This window comes from Protopterus annectens, chromosome 3.part0 (genome assembly GCF_019279795.1).
Source record: "Protopterus annectens isolate FY-2018-M chromosome 3.part0, PAN1.0, whole genome shotgun sequence".
NCBI lineage: Eukaryota > Metazoa > Chordata > Ceratodontiformes > Protopteridae > Protopterus > Protopterus annectens.
Genome location: NC_056731.1, coordinates 1,437,722,695 through 1,437,743,276, shown reverse-complemented (window position 1 = coordinate 1,437,743,276; position 20,582 = coordinate 1,437,722,695).

The window sequence follows — 20,582 nt, the reverse complement described above, 5'->3', positions numbered from 1 at the left end:
AAATAATAAGCTACTGGGACATTAACAGTTTAATCACAAACTAATGGAGGCAGAATGCTGCTCTAGAACAGCAGGTAAATATTAGACATTTTATCAACTTTATAAACAACGAACTTGTAAATCAGCATATGAACCTGTCTGTGCACCTAAGAACCTATTACAACTGGCAATTATACTTGTTATAACATTAAGTTGCTGAGACAATAACAAATTACTTTATTACAAAGTAATTGAGGGAGAATGCTGCAGTACAATAGCAGGTATATGTTAGATATTTGTATCAACTCTATAAACAATGAACTTGTAACTCAACATAATAAATTAGCAGTTATGCTACAAGAAAGTCTAACAAAATACCAAACTGATTTTGACAAAAAGTGAATAAGTAAACTAGTAGCAGAATACTTTAACTTTATACCATCCTTCAGATGAACTCTTAAAATGAGGTCCCATCTGCCTGAGTTAGGTCTATCCCAATTTGTTGAAGGACCAAGTTGTCAAAATTCATATGCTCGAGACCACATGGTTGACAATTTAGTTCATTGAATCTTTCTTATTGAGATTCTTATTGAGGTTGTGGCTTAGTAGGATGGCCACAGTGGTGCAGCAGGTAGCATTGTCACCTCACAGCAAGAGGTTCTCTGGTTCGATTCTCAGCTGGGTTGCTTTCTGTGCAGAGTCTGCATGTCCTCCCTGCAGTCACATGGGCTCCCTCTGGGTGCTCCGGTTTTCTCCCACATTTCAAAGACATGCAGTAGGTGGATCGGCCACTCTAAATTGGCCGTAGGTGAGTGTGTGTGTCACTGTGTGGTATGAATGAACTACCATGGCAGGGCTAGCCACCCGGCAATGTAAACCTTGGCTCAAGATGATTGTCCCTGCTGAAGTGACACCTAGACCCCATGTGCAAAATGGGAAAAGAGGTTGAGGATGGATGGATGGAGGATGGATTGTGGTATAGTAGGAAATGATGGTATAAATAATTAACAGGAGGTGTAGGGGGTGCAGGGGGGGGGCTACAAAAACATTGTGGTGTTGATGGTTGTTGTGTACCTTTATGTCAGTTTTTTGATTAACTGTATTGTCAACCATATTGTCTTGACCATATAGGTTTTGACAGTGTGTTTTTTTGATAAACTGGCATAGATCTGCTGTGTTGGAGGCAAATCATTTGGATAAAATAGGTCTCATGAGACTTATCATACATTTACAGGTAACCATAATTTATGTATCACTTTTACATTCACTAAATTGACATACTTTTAATATTGTTAACACATCATAACATTCAAAAATGCAATTATTTCATATTTCCACTTGTAAAATTCTTCAACAGACTCCTTTAGTCCACCACTCTATCTGCAACAGTTGTGTCTGTATTTTCTGTAGAACAATAGACTCCTTTACTCCACCACCCTATCTGCCGCAGTCATGTCTGTATTCTCTGCAGAACAATTTTAAAATTTGCATATTCTCATATAACAGTTCTTAATATCTACATACCCAATATATCCCTTAAATAGCATATTATCCATGTTTTCTATTTCACTTCAATCAATCTTTACATATTTTCTGTGTATCATGTCCATATACATATTCTCCTAAAACAAACATTATTATATTGTCTGGCTCTGTGTTGAAAAGTATGCACTTAAAATATTGAGTGCTGATACACTGACAAAAAAAAGGACTATAAATACAGAAGAATAAATATCAAACATTGCTTTTATCTTTTAAATATATTTTTTGCAGGGGGACATGCCCCCACTCTCCCCAAACTTATAAATACCAAATTGAAGATCACCATACCTAAGAGAAAATGGAACATTCCAAGAAATGGCAATTTTATGTGTTATATATGTTTATATGTTAAGTCCAAAAGAGGTCCCACCATTTCAAACGATTAACATACTGTCATTTAAATTTCTACCAAAACATTTCTAAATTTTTATATATTAGAAAAACATGTCCTATAGATTCTTCAGCTTTACACACTTTACATAAACTTTATTTTTGTTGGATTTATTTAATTTGTCCTTTCATAGGTAACTTCTTCAGTAGCAGTCTCAACAAAATCTCTGATGCCATCCAAACATTTTCAACTCATTCCTGTTTCTCCATTATAGTTTTTCTCTTCAACATTAAATACTACCCATACCTTTTCATAATAAAGTTAAATTATGACCTTCTCTTACCATTGCTTCTTTTTAGCAGCTTTTACTTTCATGCCCAGTTTCCACATTCTCGTTCTATCTATATATAAGATATTTATTTTAACCCGATTTTCTTCTAATAGACTTCCGTTTGAAGGGCAGCTAGGAAACAATCACTAAGAATCAGTCTACTATATAGGACTTGATGAGGTAGCCAAGGATGATCCAGATGCTCAAGGGAAGAAGGAGTTCATAAACGTGCCAAAGAATTGTTGTACAGGGATTTATTCAACTCAAAGATGGTTACATGGAGAAATATGCATTTTGTTGAACCCAGGGCCAACAAACAAGCACTTATGTACACAGCCTACAATACTCCCTTTGTAGGACATCTGGAAATAAGGTGCAATAAAAAAATGTCTAATGCAGAATTTCTATTGCCCAGGGATTTCATAGGATGCAAAAGGCTATTGCAGAACCTGTGGGAAGTGGCAAAAAAAGTAGGAAAGACTGGCAACAATGCTGGCGCTGCTTTAATGCCTTTGCCAGTTACATAGCAACAGTTTCAGAGTGCAGCTGAGGATATTGTGTTACTCTGAATACCCACATTCCACAGATAAAATATATATCATGGTAGTGGTGCATTATGCCACTGCATAACAAGAGGTAGTTGCTTTGTATTCAACTGAAGCAGAGAAGATGGGAAGTGCTTAGCAAGACATTTTCTGCAGCGTATGTTACCCCTAAAGCAATAATGAGAAAGAGAAGTCCCAGCTATATGCCAGTCCTCCTGGCATGTTTGTGGAGTAAATCATTTTAAGAATACCCCCCCTACCATCGCCATACAAATTACCAGGAAGTGACATTCAGCTGTACAATGAATACCATGTTGAAGGCCCTTGTAGATCAGTTTTTGATGGAGTGGGATAAATACTTGACAAATCTTTTCTTTGCACACAATGCAGGTAGGTATCCCAGGAATCCATACGTTTGACCTTTTAAGTTTCTGCATAGTCATAGGTTGAGTGGGGCTGTGAAGTATGGGAAGGTGAGTGCAATCCCAACAAATAAACTCCTCTGATGTATGTCCTAATCTTCAAGACTAGGCTTAGGGAGATTGGCGGGTAGCCTAGGAGCACATGGCTTACCGGCAAAAAGTTTAGTATGACAGTACCAACACGGATGGAGATTTTTCTTTTTGGCAGTAGATGATGGTGTTTATTACTGTTAGATACAACAAGCAGCAGGCAGCCTGGGATGGTCTTCTCACCACTGCAAAAAAGGTGAGTCATATTAATAATTGAGCAGAATTGGCAGACAAAAGCCCTATGAAAGAAAAGCCCTGGTACTCAGTATTTGCAGTGGGTGGCAGAAGGAGCCATAGGGGAATCTGGATATACACATCTTCATTAAGGCTTGGTCTGGCAACTTGGTAGATGGTGTAGCCCTGTCCCAGCAGATAACTCTTATCCATGTTCAGAAAATGTGGCCATTATTACAGGAATTTGAAGATATGTTTCCTGGTAAACCAGTGTGCACCTGCCACCCTGTGGAAACAGGAACCTAGTGGCCATTCAGGCAAGCCTCTTACAGGATATCTGAAAGAGTTAGACAAATTGTGACAGAGGAACTGCAGGATAAGTTGGAAACAGGGCAGTCCATTGGTTCAACAGTCCCTGGGCTTCAACTGCCAAAGAAATGTTAATAGTAGGTTCAGAGTGGACTAAAGAAAACTGAACATTTTCACACACACAGGCAAAATGTTACCCTCATGGGCAGAACTGCTGAAGCATTAGAGTGTCTGGGTTGTGCTCTATATCTAACAAGTACTGACTTGGTCAATGCTTGCTGACAGGTACCCTTAACACTTGCATTCAAGGAGAGGTCAACATCTGTGGCCCCATTCTGACCATGTGAGTTTAAAAAATTTACATTTGGAATGAAGAATGCCTCTGCAACTTTCCAGAGGTTAAAAGGTCACATCCTAGCAAGAGGAAGTGATTATGCCCTTGTTATTTGGATAACATTTCCATCTACAACTGGTCATGAGCAAAGCATGTTCAACCATTCAGGATAGTGCAGGGCAGACTACAAAGGGCAGGGCTGACCATTAAGGCTAATAAGTGCAATGTCGGTACTGTGGAACTACATCATTTAGGTCACACGGTGTGTGGTGGAAAGATTAGGCCAGAACCTGCCAAAGTTAAACAATTAGGGCATGGCCTAACTCTAGCATCAAGAAGCAGGCTGACTGCATTCTCAGTGACATTAGAGTACATAGGAAATTTATTCCTCACTTTTGTCAATATTTACTGACCTTACAGATCTAACTAGGCAAAATCAACAAGATGAGATTGCCCTGACTCCAGTCTATGAACAGGCATTTCAAATATCAAGAAGTGAGGACTTTGAGTGCACCCCGGTACTAGCCAGTCATAATTTTAGTCAAGGATTCACTGTGCAAGGAGACACTTCCAAGTATGAGGTTACGGACATATTTAACCACGATTTCCCAGTGGCAGAAGAACACTATATTGTGTTTTCAAGCTGCAGACTTCAATCTTGGGAGGAATCATATGCAATCATAGAAAACCGGTGTCTGAACATAGTCAGGGCACTGCAAAAGCTCAACCCTAACTACATGTCATTACGTTCCCCATGGTTACAAACCATAGTGTTTTCAAATGGTAACATAGGGCAAATAGGCAGAATGGAAAGCTTCTCAGGTGGAATTTAGCCTTGCAGTCCTATACCATGACTATACCACATATGAATAATATTATGGATGCCATATGGAGATATCTCATAGAGGAGGTACAGTGTAGTGCACAGAGCAGTGCAGCAATCTTTATTTCTCGAGGGATGCCTACAGAATCACAGCAGGGCTAGCCACCTGGCAGTGTGAACCCTGGCTCTAGATGACTGTCACTGTTGAAGTGACAACCTGACCCCATGAGAAAAAATGGGAAAAGGTGTTGTGGATGGATGGATGGATGGATGGATGGATGGATGGATGGATGGATGGATACAGAAGTCCTGGCTGAACCTCTTATTTGGAAGAATTGTGGTACAAAACTGTTTACAGTTCTTTACTGTTCTTTACACTTATAATTTTTTAATAGTTTTTATAGTTATAGTTTTTTTTTACAGTTTTTTACTATTCACTCTGGATAAGGTATACACAAATGTAAAAATGGCCTACAAAACAGTACCTTATCCACATCTGGGCAATTCAGACCATTTGGCCATTATGCTGCTTCCTGCATGCACACCACTGCTGAAAAGGAACAAACCTACAGCCAAACAAATAAGGATATGGCCTGAGGGAACAGTCTTGGCACTACAGAACTGCTTCAAATGTATGAACTGGTCGGTGTTTAGAGAGGCAGTTGTAAAGAACCACCATATCGACCTGGAGGAGTATATGGAATCTGTAATGGCCTATATTTCAAAATGTGATGACGACATAAGAGTCATCAAATGGATCACCATGAGTGTTAATCAGAAACCCTGGCTATCTGGTGAAGTATATGGGCTCCTAAAGGCATGGAATGCTGCATTTAAATAAAAAAAACAAGGACACCCTAAGAGATTCCAGACCAAATCAAAGTAGAGGCATAAAGGAGGCTGAGAACCTACCAACATAAAATTCAGGGACATGTCTCTGACCAAAGGGTTTTCAGACATCTCTGGAACGGCATACAAGCCATAAATGACTACAGGCTTGCATCCTGCCCATGTAATGACAACACAGAATTTCTGAACAAACTAAACACCTACTTCAGCAGATTTGATATGGACAACAACCCCCAAGGTGAGTAAACCCAAGAAAAGCGGCTGGTCCTGATAATATTATGGGAAGGGTGCTAAGAGACTGTGCTACCCAGCTGTCCACTGTACTAACAGATATATTCAACACATCCATGCAATGAGCAATTGCACCCAGTTGCTTCAAAAACACAACAATAATTCTCTTACCCATGCAATCCCAACCAACAAACTTAAATGATTATCGGCCAGTTGCTCTTACATCAACAATAATGAAGTGCTTTGAGCAGTTGATCAAGAACCATATCTCTTTAAGCCTACCTGCAACACTGCATACATTACAGTTTTCTTATATATCTAACCACTGCCTGGCTGATGCAATAGCTATAGCACTTCATGAATCCTTGACACATCTAGAGAACAAGAATTGCTGTGTCAGAATGCTGTTCATCAATTTTAGTTCCGCCTTTAACACTGTCATCTCCCAGGAGCTGATCCAGCTGGACATCACCACCCCCCATGTAACTGGATGCTGGACTTTCTCATCAACAGACCCCAAAAAGTACATGTGGGAAATAACAGTTCAATCAGTATTACATAGAGCATGGGTATCCCTCAGGGCTGCATCCCAAGTCCTCTGCTGTTCACCTTGTTGATGCACAACTGCATAACCTAGCATGAATCCAACAAAATCCTCAAGTTCACAGATGATACCACTGTTGTAGGTCTTGTCAGAAATGGTGAGTAAGCAACCTATAGAGATGAAGTGTAGCATCTGATAGGCTGGTGCAACAGCAACAATCTGGCCTTAAATGTAAGCAAGACCAAAGAATTAACAGTGAACTTCAGAAGGACTCAGGAGATACACCAACCTCTGGAAATTAAGGTGGTGGAAGTGGAAAGAGTCCAAAACATCAAGTTCCTGGGGATGCACATCTCAGATGACCTATCCTAGTCAACTCATATTAGCCACACATTGAAGAAGGCATGACAACGTCAGCACTTTCTACAGAAACTGAGGAAGGCAATCCTGTCCCAGTTCATCCTCAAATCCTTCTACAGGCAGACCATTGAGAGCATCCTCTCAAATAACATCATGGTTTTGTATGGGAACTGCAAAGCATCTGACCACAAAGCTCTCCTGAGGGTAGTGAGGGCAGCAGAAAAAGCCATTGGTTCCTTACTCCCATCCATGGATGATCTGCATGAGACTTGGTGTGGGAAGGGCTAGGAAGATAATCGATGATCCCACTCACCTTGCCCATGGCATGTACTTCCATCTTTCCTCAGGTAGGCGATATTACAGCTTACACTGCAAAACATCTAGACTGAACAGGAACTTCCCTCTATCCATAAGGCTGCTGAACTTGAATGTCAGGCATGACAGCAAATAATCAGAATATGCCACTTGCTATGAAGTATCATCTATAGTAATCAATCTGGCAAATTGCTTCAATAACGGTACAGTTACAGTTACCCTGATCTCTTATGCTATGACTTCCTGAATGTGCAATAGTCAGGAGTGAGTCACCACTCCATACATTTGGAATATGATCATCAGAGTATATCATACTACAAATAATGAAGTGCAATATTCTAAGCAATCACAATGTGAAGTCATAGTCTTTGCAATACCTACAAGTATAATACTGTCTAATGTCTTCCTGTGCAACTGTGGTCATTTATTGCATTTTTAATATTTTAATTATTACGGTATGTGCATTAGTCTTACTGTCTTTCAAACTATGTGTTTCATTGTTATGTTTTGCACGGGGACCAAAGCAACATAATTTCATTCAGCTTGCACTGCTGTGTATATCTGGTCAACAATAAAGTTCACTTTGACTTTGACTTTACAGGCCAGGGAAAACTGATTTACAGATGTGATGTTGATTTTCCTTCTCTCTCGCTCTCATTTTGTATGGGTAAGACATTTGTAAAAGAGTATGTGCAGTTTCTGTGGTCTCTGAATGTCTATTTTTTTCTTTTGAATATAATGAAGATGATGGAAGGAAAAAAGTCCTGGAATCTTGAATTTGAAATTTAAAGTGTGACTTTTTACATTCCCTCAGGAAATATGTTGCTGTTTGCATATAATTAAGTCACAAAAGGATTTGGGGGTGGAAAACAAAGGACCATAAGATGCGATTAAAATTGTAATACAAAGAACCAGATGGCCAGAACTGTAAAATGGAGTATTCAGTGATTTGTAAACATTTATTAGATTTTTTTCTTTTTCTGAAGGGGGGATCAGGAAAACTTTATGATGTCTAGGTACTGTAGCCATGTAGGGGTAATTATTAAAAATGTTTATATATACACATATATATATATATATATATATATATATATATATATATATATATATATATATATATATATATCTATGGTTCCCCTTTACAATCCCGAAATACTGAAAGCTCGAATTTCAGTATCTCGGGACCGTAAAGGTGAAAATGTAAAATCTTGAAAATGCATAAACGCAAATTGGAATAGCTCGAATCCGCACTTATGTAGTGTAGCAACGGGACAGGAAGTATTTGGCAAGGATGGTTTATGGAAGTGAAGGTAAGTGAGTGTATGTGAGTTTTATTCTAAGTTGTGCATGTGGGTTAGGGTAGGGAGGTTGTGTTTGTGTATGTGTGATGTGTGTGTGTGTGTGTGTGTGTGTGTGTGTGTGTGTGTGTGTGTGTGTGTGTGTGTGTGTGTGTGTGTGTGTGTGTGTGTGAGGGAGTGTGGAATGTCTGCATGTGAGTGATGCATTTTTCAACTGTTAGTGCAATCTCGGAGTTGGTATATATAGAAGTAGGGGGGGTGTGGGGGGCACAAGGGGGCTTGCCCCCTGCATAGATGTAGTGTAGGATTGTGTAGTCTGTGTGTTGTGGGTTGAATGGTGTGCGTGTTTTGTGGTGTATGGTTTGTGAATGTTCAGGATTTCAGTTTTTCGTGTTTGGGTGTTTCGGGATTGTGGGCTGTTCGACTTTATAGTTTTGAGATACTGAAATTCAAGCTTTCAGTATCTCAAGACTATAAAGGGGAACAGTATATATATATATATATATATATATATATATATATATATATATATATATATATATATATATATATTTGGAATTGAAACTAACAAACTGTATTACCTTGTCTTGCCTTGTCTTAAGTCCTTCCTTAGGAAATATCTATTAATGTTTGTTTTTGAATTCTGTCCTCTATTATTCTAGCTAATCTAGAGTTCTTAGGGACAGTATTTCATTATTAGGAGACAGCTAGGGCACTTACTTAGCTGGAAAACATTTTTTTTTCTGGCTATATAACTGTCTGTTATTCTGGTATTCTTTGTGCACTTTTTGACATCTGGATTTTTAATCTGCATTAGTGCTGCTTTCTTCATTGATTAGCTGGTTTTCATTATTTACTTTTAAGATCTTGTGGCTGGTATTTAATATCTGTTTATGTATTGTTATTTATTATATGAGAAGGTGATATTGTTCACTATAGAGAATAGTTCTTATAATTTGTATTTGGCTCAATCAGAAGGGGCAGTTAAGTGGTGTGCCTTATTTCTATGGTATTGGCAGTAATACTGTGTCAGGAAGAAAGCAGTTAAGAATTGAAGACATCTACCAGCTTTCCCTGAGAATTGTGTATGCATTTGTGTGAAAATAGTAATTTGTTTGCAAATCTCTCACCATGGGTAGAGGTCACTGAAAGACATTGTGGTTCTCAAAAAGTGTTGAGGAAAAGGAGCTTGGGGTGCTAGGACAAAGACCTGGTACTAGAAGTGATCACAGGATCATAAGATCATAGGAGATTACTAGGCTATTGACCCAGGGGTAATTTTAAGCCTAGCAGTTTCATCCCAATATAATACCATAGCAATACTAGTCATTACCCAAAATTGCATTTAGTGATGACTGTCCATGTCCAGGAGGGTTGTGCGCTCTATTCTGATAAGAACATACATTGATCCATCCATTCATCCACCTTCCTCTGGAAGAGTGTCATAGAGGTGTTCTGTTTCGCATGAATTGGTAGCCTGTTCCAAAGACACATCGGTCACTGAGAGATAAATCTGTCCCTCCAGCATGTCCTGTTTAAGTTGCAGGCCATATTTTTGTCCCAGGAATGGGTAGTCCTAGTCCCATTTGATTTATGGATATGCAGCAAGTTCATTAGGTTTGGGTCTTGGATTGCTCTGTAGACCAGGCACGTCTCCCCTAAGAAGTCTATATGATATGGAGTATAGTACCAGAGACTTTTGTTGGTCTGTGTAAGGCACATGCTGGAGCCCCTTGATCTTCTTTGTTAGAAACCTCTGAGGTCTCTATCTAATTGTTGCTGGTGCTTAGTATGGTACATGCCAAATGGGACATTATACTCAATTACGGACTAGATAAATGCTGAGTATAAGGGGTTATAATGTATTTTGCTCTCAAGTGATGACTTTACTAGTCAAGTGTGCTACATAGTAAACTTTCCTTACTACAGTAGACACATGGTGGTCGAAGTTAAGGTCACAATCAACTTGTGATCCTAGGTCCCTTACCACTTCATGGGCACTTAGGGTATTGTTGTTGATTTGATAGTGTGAGGGGAAATTGTTTGTGCCGAAGGTAATGATGATACATTTCTTTGTTTTCAGTTTGAGACCATGACTAATATGCCAGTCGGTGGTTTGCGTGAGACCCTCCTGGAATATGCTGTCATAATTGGGTGATTCAGTGACTGCACCTAGTTTGCAGTCGTGTACAAACTTTGTCAGCCCCAGCCCCTTAATTTTGATCTGAACTTCTGAGAAGTATATACAGTACAGTATGGAGTCCAGCACTGACCTCTTTGGTACCCCACTGGTAACAGGTGATGTGGAGTCACCCCCTTTGATAATGTGTCTGTTTTTTGAGCCAGTTGGCAACCCATCTTACAATGAATGGGTTCACATTCAGTTCGCTAAGTTTATCGCTGATGCCTGAATGTGGGATTGTGTTGAAAGCCTTTGACAGGTTGAGGTATGCTGCATGCACAGATTTGTCCTCGGTCACATGTGCAAAGAAATCCACCAGATTTAACAGGCAGGATCCGCCCTTCACAAAGCAGAATTGGGTAATATCTGGGGTTTGGTGGTCACTCATGTCTTCATTTATGAGATCCATAATGATACATTCCATGGCGTTACAGATGAGGCGGGTCAGTCTTATGGGTCTGTAATTCACCAGGTGTGTTTTTAGGCCAACTTTGTGGAGGGGAATAACTGTTTTGCTCTCTGTTCCACAGGAACAAAGAGTGTGGTTAGGCTATGATTGAAAAGGGTGCTTAGTGGTGATGCTAGTTCATGTTTTAGCCTGTTTAGAAGACAGCTTGGGACATCAACTGGTCCCACAGAGGCTGTTTTTTGCCTTGGACAAGGCTTTGAGGACCTACTTTTTAGATATGTAGGGTGGGGTGGGATGTTTGAGGGAAGGTTTTTTTTGTAAGTTAGGAGGGGATAGGGAAGGGAAGTTTTCACCAGCTAGCAGGTTTGCTATCTCTGTGGGGTCAGTGTGTGTGATACCATTGGCCACTATTTCTGCACATGCTTGGGTCTTACCCTTTAGGTTAAGTACGTAGCTATAAAAGGCCTTATGGTTATCCTTGGCTGTACTCACTAAGGTTCTCTCAAAGGAGCCCTTGGACCATTTTCTGAGTTGTCTAATTTGCCTGTTGAGGCTGAGGAGGGTGATTTTCAATTGCTGGGTCCTTGCCTTTGTTTTCTTGAACAGCAACTTTTTCAATTTATTATAAAGTTTGTTGATGCTGGATGCCCACTATGGCAGCTTGTTTTTACTTGGGGTTATGGCTTTGATTCTTTCTGTATGACTGACTTTATACTCTTATGCAAGTGATTGTACAGGGCTTTAGTGTAATCTTCAGCATAGTTGCCACTTTCAGCTTGGGGTAGGGCATTTATATCTTCACCTAGGAGGGTATAGTTTGACTTGGTGAAGTTTTTTAGTCTGATTTCACCCTTTGTGAGATCTGGTGTTAGTGCCAGCTTGAAGGTGACTGATTTGTGGTCATTTTTAACTAATGAGTGTCCGACAGTTAGTGCATCTGTTTGACATGTTGGTGAGGACCAGATCCAGAATGTTTGTTCCCCCTCATTGGCGTATGGACAATTTGTTCCAGGGCATTTGTATTAACAAAGTCAAAAAACTTTTGTGCTAGCAAGTTAGGGCTAGCAGAGGTTTCCCGACTGACGGTGGGATAACTGAAATCCCCCATAACTAGTGTGTTTGGTAAAATCTGGATAGTCTCCAGTTTGGTTAAGTAGGCTTCATGGGTATCATGACCCATGGAAGGGGATCTATAACTGGCTAAGACTTCAATGGGGGGGGGGTCTTACTCCTGTAACATGGACATGGAGTAACTCCATGGAGTTGTCCAATCTAACTAGACAGAAGGTTAATTTATCTCTAATATAGATTGAAACTCCACCTCCTTTGGGTTTCACACATTCATTTTGCAGTCTAAAGGTGTGGAAGGCATTGTAGCCTTGCAAGGATAGGGTAGTGTCTGAGGTCTTAAACCAGGTATCTGTGACTGTGCAGACATCTATATCTTCTAGTGATAGAAGTGCTTCCAGGGAATGCAGTTTTTGGTTTAAGCTCCTAGGATTTAGCAGCATAACCTTTATTTTGTTCTGATTGGTTAATTTCATGTTAGCAATACTGTTTTCAAGACCTTGCCTAAAAAAGGCACTATGGGGGAGGTACGAGCCTTTGCCAGCAACTGATTTCCTAGAGGTGCCAGGTGCAAACCATCTCTGGCAAAGCAGTGAGGTTTGTTGATCATGGCTTCTCAGGCTGACAGGAATGACACCAAAAACTGAGCCAATTATTGAAATAAATCATTTTTGTTTATACTGTGGCATCGTTCTAGGTGAGGGTAGTATGCTGCTCAAGGCTAGGGGCATACCTGCCTGGGACACATACTCATATAGCTCAACCATGTCTCTCTCTTCTATAGTCTGGTGATGTATGTCTCAGGTCATTTACACCAACATGATCTATGACAGAGTTATAATGGTACTGATTGCTGAGAGACCTGAGTGTGTGTTTGTGTGATCTGTTTCAGCTGTAGCAGCCTTGTGTGTTGGAGGTCTCTATAGTATTTCAGTAAGCTTTTTGAGAGAACCTCCACATATGTGGAGTTATGTGTTTGATGCGTAGTATGTGTATGAGTCAAGGTATGTGCATGAGTAATGGTACTATGAGCATATGTAGTGGTGGGCAGGTTGACAACCTTCTCCATGTTACTGTTTTGAGTGAGAGATAACATGGATTCTAGATTCTTGCTGTAAATACATCTCTCTCACTCTGTACTAGAGTGTGTTATTAGTACAGGGTTGTCTGTGTACATGAGGCAATTGCTACAGTGTCTAAAGAGACCCAAGTCAACAAGATTGACAAGAGAAATAAGGGAAGTCCAACTGTCCATAATGCTAGGTTGAAGACTGTTGTCACTAGGGGTGGCTGTTTCAGAAATGATCACAGAAAAGCTCAGTGGATGGATATTTCTGCCTGGGTTTTAGGGAAAATGTGTTGAATTTAACTGTCTGTCTTTGACATGCAACTGCACAGACGTACATGGTTTTGCATGGCATGCAAACAAGCAGAAATGGCTTAAATGCTGGACGTAAATACCAGAAGCTAAAAACTTGATAAAAAATGTTAAAAAGATTCAAAAGGCCCAATGAGGATCCAGTGAGACACTAAAAAAATGTTTAAAACAGCAGAAAAGCAGCAAGGAGGCTCTAAAGAAGGTTTGAAACAGTTAACAAATCAGTTGTTTAAACACTGCTTGGCAGGAAAACCAGAACAAGGAGAACAGATAGCTTAAAACAATGAAAAATATCAGTAAATGCATAATAAACAATGAAACTAAAAGAAAAGCTTTGTAAACAGTGAAAACAGCAATACAATTTGATTTAACAAACACTAAAGCAGACAATTACAGTACAACAACGTAGTTTATTACACAGTCAATAAATACAGTATAAAAGTAGGCAGCAGGCAATAAAAAGTACAGTAAATAGTGTAAATAAGAAAAAAAAAAGGCAACGAAGCCCAGAAGCCTCTACTCATCTGGTATCTCAGCTCAGAGTTGTGGCTGGTAGCCCACCTCAGTTCAGCTCGGTACAAACAAGCAGAAATCTGCAGAAATGCAGGGCTTAAATACCAAAAGCTAAAAACTTGAAAAAAAAAACTTTAAAAAGATGCTTATTCAAAGCTTCCTTTTACCAGACAGGTTCCAATCAGCACTTCTCTCACAAAAGTGGAGATAGGCCCCTTCCAATCCAAGATGGTCTGGAAAACATGCTCAGAACAAAGCACTACAAACAGTTTCAGAAACAACAAGCCTGTATATGGACTATGCTATAGCTACTAGCTACCCTAGTTTCAGCAGGATCAGTGTATAATCCTAGTAGGTGTGGTTTATGGAAGCCCATACTCATACATGTCTTCTTTATGCTGTTGAGGCCAGATTTCATTTGGTGAGTTGGTTATTGAGTCAGATATTTTGCAGTTTTCTTTACTTTAAATTTTTGGATCCCAATAATTTGACTCAAGAAACCATCTACCTAGCAGCTATCAGATGTAGTTGGAAAATGGATCAGATCCCAGGATTGTAACCCTTGTCCTTTATATACGCAAGTCATATACTGGTTTGAAGTGGCGGGATTCACTCTCTCATCAGTGCCAGACATCTGTTACATATTAGAGGCAGTGCCAGACCATCTATGAAAACTGGTGGCAGTGATAATATTTAAATCCCCATGATTGTCAGGCCATTCATATCAATTCTCATAAACATTGCATTACTGAACAGCACATAAGTTTAATCTTGAAAAAGTCTTATATAATATCAGTACATAAACCTGAAGCCAAACGGAACTCACAAACTACAGAGCCATAGCTACACTTTCACCTGTTTCAAAAAAATCTTAGAAAAATTATATACATAAAAACATCTTACAAGAAAAAAAACTTGTTCTTTTCTAATCTGCAGGGTTTCCATCTAGGAGAATGTATTGAATCGTCCTTACTCACATTCCTGAATACAAATCTCATCTAGCAGCTGCCCTATTTTTGGACTTTTCCAAAATACTTGTCACCATCTTACATCATCTATTCCTACAGAGGGTAACAAATCCAGAAATCCAGCGAAGTACAATATAATGGCATCATAGTTGCACACAAATTAGAGCTCTGTGTTATGGCAATAATCATGCTACTTCTTAAAAGTAATAATTGTAAGTGTCCCATGAGAATGCATAATGGGTCCACTTCCATTTAACAAATACACAAATAACATCCGCAAAGCTGCAGCACAGTTATCTGTGGTACCACCAGCTACTCAGCAAAAACACTTCACAACTTCAGACAATCACGCAATAAGCTCTTCATAACAGTTAAGAGATTTCTAAATGTCTCCCAGCTACTATTATTTAACAATACATAAATCTCCTTCTCTTTCAGCTGTTCCCGTTAGGGGTTGCCACAGCGGATCATCTGTTTCCATTTCTTCCTGTCCTCTGCATCTTGCTCTGTCACACCAACCACCTGCATGTCCTCTCTCACCACATCCATAAACCTAATCATAGGGCCTTCCTCTTGTCCTGTTACCTGGCAGCTCCATCCTTAACATCCTTTTCCCAATATACCCAGCATCCCTCCTCAGCACATGTCCAAACGAGCACAATCTCACCTCTCTGGCTTTGTCTCCAAACCGTCCAACCTGAGCTGACCCTCTAATATACTGATTCCTAATCCTGTCCATTCTCGTCACACTCAGTGCAAATCTTAACATCTTTAACTCTGCCACATCCATCTCTGACTCTTGCCTTTTTGTCAATGCCACCATTTCCACCCCATGTAACATAGCTGGTCTCATTACTCTCTTGTAGACCTTCCCTTTCACTCTTACTGGTACCCGTCTGTCACAAATCACTCCTGACACTCTTCTCCACTCATTCCACCCTGCCTGTAATCTCTTCTTCACCTCTCTTTCACACTCATCATTACTCTGAACTGTTGATCCCAAGTACTTAAACCCATCTACCTTCACCAGCTCTACTCCCTGCATCCTCACCATTCCTCTATCCTCCAACTCATTCACACACATATATTCTTAGTCCTGCTGACCTTTATTCCTCTCTTGTCTAGAGCATATCTACACCTCTCCAGGGTCTCCTCAACCTGGTCCCTACTCTCACTACAGATCACAATGTCATCTGCAAACATCATAGTCCATGGGGCCTCCTGTCTGATCTCGTCTGTCAACCTGTCCATCACCACTGCAAATAAGAAAGGGCTCAGAGCTGATCTTTGATGTAATCCCACCTCCACCTTAAATACATCCATCACTCCCACTGCAGAGCTCACCACTGTCACACTACCCTCGTACATATCCTGTACCACTCTTACATACTTCTCTGCCACTCCTGACTTCCTCATACAATACTACAACTCATCTCTAGGCACCCGTCATATCTTTCTCTAAGTCCACAAAGACACAATGCAACTCCTTCTGACCTTCTTTATATTTCTCCTTCAAAACTCTCAGAGCAAACATTGCATCTGTAGTGCTCTTTCCTGGCATGAAACCATACTGCTGATCACTAACTATCACCTCCCTTCTTAACCTAGCTTCCACTACTCCTTCCCATAACTTCAAGCTGTGCCTGATCAGTTTTATCCCTCTGTAGTTACTACAGCTCTGCACATCACCCTTATTCTTAAAGATAGGTACCAAAACACTTTTTCTCCACTCCTCAGGTATCCTCTAACTTTCCAAGATTTCATTAAACAATCTGGTTAAAAACTCCACTGCCATTTCTCCTAAGCACCTCCATGCTTCCACTGGTATGTCATCTGGGCCAACAGCCTTTCCATTCTTCATTCTTTTCATAGCTGTCCTTACTTCCTCCTTGATAATCTGTTTTACTTTCTGATTCACTATCCCCACATCATCCAACCTTCTCTCTCTCTCATTCTCTTCATTCATCAGCCCCTCAAAGTACTCTTTCCATCTGTTCAACACACTCTCCTTGCTTATGAGTATGTTTCCCTCACTATCCTTTATCACCCTTACCGGCTGCACATCTTTCCTAGCTCTGTCCCTCTGTCTAGCCAATAAGTACAGGTCCTTTTCTCCCTCTTTAGTGTCCAACCTTTCATACAACTCTCCATATGCCTTATCCTTAGCCTTTGCCACCTCTCTCTTTGCCATGCACCTCATCTCCTTATACTCCTGTCTACTTTCTTCATCTCTTTGAGAATTCCACTTCTTCTTCACCAGCCTCTTCCTCTGTATACTCTCCTGTACTTCCTCATTCCACCACAAGGTCTCCTTGACCTTCTTCCTCTGTCCAGATGCTACACCAAGCACCTTTCTAGCTGTCTCACTTACCAGCTATGCTGTAGTTACCCAGCTATTTGGTAACTCTTCACCGCCCCACAGCCTGTCTTAACTCTTCCCTGAACTCCACGTCACAATCACCCTTTATCAACTTCTACCATTTAATCCTTGGCACTGTTCTCACAATCCTCCTCCTCTTCTTGATCACCAGCATCATCCTACAGACCACCATTCTATGCTGCCTAAATACACTTTCTCCTGTCACTACTTTACAATCTCAAATCTCCTTCAGACTGGCCCTCCTGCATAGGATATAATCCACCTGTGTGCAGCTTCCTCCACTCTTGAATGCCATCCTATGCTCCTGCCTCTTCTTAAAATATGTATTCACCACAGCCATGTCCATCCTTATTGCAAAATCCACTATCATCTGACCTTCTGCTTTGCTCTCCTTAACACCATACCTACCTATCACTTCCTCATCCCCTCTGCTCCCTTCATGCCAATTGAAATCCACTCCAGTCACCAGTCTCTCACCCTTGGGTACACTCACCACCAACCAGCATCATCCTACAGACCACCATTCTATGTTGCCTAACTACCCTTTCTCCTGTCACCACTTTGCAGTCTCCAATTTCCTTCTGACTGGCCCTCCTGCAGAGGATATAATCCACATTTGTGCAGCGTCCTCCACTCTTGAATGTCACCCTATGCTCCTGCCTCTTCTTAAAATATGTATTCACCACAGCCATGTCCATCCTTTTTGCAAAATCCACTATCATCTGACCTTCTACATTCCTCTCCTTAACATCATACCTACCCATCACTTCCTCATCCCCTCTGTTCCCTTCACCAACATGCCCATTGAAATCCACTCCAATCACCAGTCTCTCATCCTTGGGTACATTCACCACCACTTCATCCAACTCACTCCAAAATTTTTCTTTCTCATCCATTGCACACACAACTTGCAGAGCATATGCACTAACAACATTCATCATTACACCCCCAATTTCCAGCTTCATAAACATCACTCTATCTGACACTCTTTTCACCTCCAAAACACTCACGGCATACTGTTCCTTCAGGATAACATCTACCTCATCTCTCCTGCCATCCACACCATGATAGAACAATTTGAACCCACCTACTATACATCTAGCTTTACTCCCCTTCCATCTGATCTCTTGCACGCACAATATATCATCCTTCCTTTTCTCCATCATATCAGTTAGCTCTCTCTCCCTATACCAGTCATACTGCCAACATTCAAAGTTTCTACCCTCACTACTACACTCCTAACCTTCTTCTTCCCTTCCTGCCTTCAGGCATGTCTTCCCCCTCTTATTCGCCTTTTGCCAACAGTAGCCCAATTTCCGCTAGCACCCTGTTGGCTAACAGCTACTGGAGGCAGTCATTGTTAACCCAGGCCTCGACCAATCCGGTATGGAAATCTGTATTTTTGTCTGCATATGTCATTTGGCAGAGGTTTTACACAAGATGCCCTTCTTGACGTAACCCTTCCCATTTATCTGGGCTTGGGACCGGCACGAAGAAATGCACTAAAGGAATGCATACATACTTACATAGGTACAATTGATACATGCACACATAAAATTATTATCTATATCAAAAATACCACAAAACCAAGCCTCTGAGTTCAAAATCACCTCATTAACTAATATTACTATGTGTCATCATAGACCAGCATTTAAAGTTTGACAGACCTATTCAAACATAATATCAAACATATCAAAGACTACAGGAATGATCTATAAAGTAAAACCATATTTAACTGAGCATGCCCTACACAAAATAGCTAAACAGTCCTGCATGAATCATCAGTAGTCACTAACCTAAACAAAATGTTAAATCCACAAACTGGAACAAATGTACAGTGAGATAGCAAACATTGCAACAAATCTTACAATCAGAATACATTGCTGCCAAAGACTAAATTAAATGAATTGGCCTGTACCTCAGTATAACATAACGCTCACTCTCAAGATTATTTAAAACATACAGCAAAAATCTGACAAATATCCTGCAATATAAGGCATTGTTAAATATTATAGGCCTACAAAGCTGTTAAGATCTTGATAACAAAAAAAAAATCTTTTATACTTAAACAAATCACCTCTACTTAAGTAAATAACAGCCATATTCTGTGGGGAAAGACCCCTAGGGAGCCATGAATGGGACTTCATCCATGCACCTCCAAACATCACATATTCAAATCTGAGGTAACTATATTTTGGGGCAAGTGTCGACCCTAATGGAATCACAGGTCTACATCACAAAATCAAACTTTCAAAATATCGAACACCATAAGTTCGAAATGGAAGATCGAATTTGGATAACATCGAAACTTCAAAACAGTGAATTTTTTCCCAGGGAAAAAATTCACTGTTCTGAAAAACACACACATAACACAATCACACCAAACACCTTCAAAACCTACACTAAATCTAACATACACCACTATCTATGCACTATCCTTAACCCAGCCCTAACCCTAAAAGTCCGTCACTACAGTACACTTACCTGACCTGCACCCTAACCCTAAAGTCCGTCATTACCGCAAACTTACCTGACCAATGCCCTAACCCTAAAGTCCGTCACTATCGCACACTTACCTGAACCACGCCCTAACCCTAAAGTCCTTCACTATCTCACACTTACCTGACCCGCGTCCTAACCCTAAAGTCCATCACTACCGCACACTTACCTGACACACGCCCTAACCCTAAAGTCTATCACTATCGCACACTTATCTGACCCACGCCCTAACCCTAAAGGCCATCACTATTGCACAATTACCTGACCTGCACCCTAACCCTAAAGTCCGTCACTACCCATCCGTACACTTGCCTTGACCCATTCCGAAAATGCCGAAGCCGTGGCTTTGACATTCTCACCTTTTGAATTACCAAGTTCAGCCTTCCAGTATTCGACATTCTTCATGTTCAATTTCGCGAAAGGATCCCGGAATCACACTCAGTCAAAGTAAGTACTTTTTGGATCAGTACAATTTTTTTGAAAACTTGTGGATTATACTTGTTCAGAAAGTGTGACTTGTTTTTGTGATCATTGCATATAGACAATAACAGTTGCAAAATTATTAATACTGGTTACCAGAATAAGAGCAAAATGTAGTCCAACTACAGCACAAGACTCCTGCTCAGAAACATACATTCAAATCCAGCTGAGCATAATTAAAATGTCTTGGACACCATATTCTGTTGTTATTAAACTTATGTCGACCAT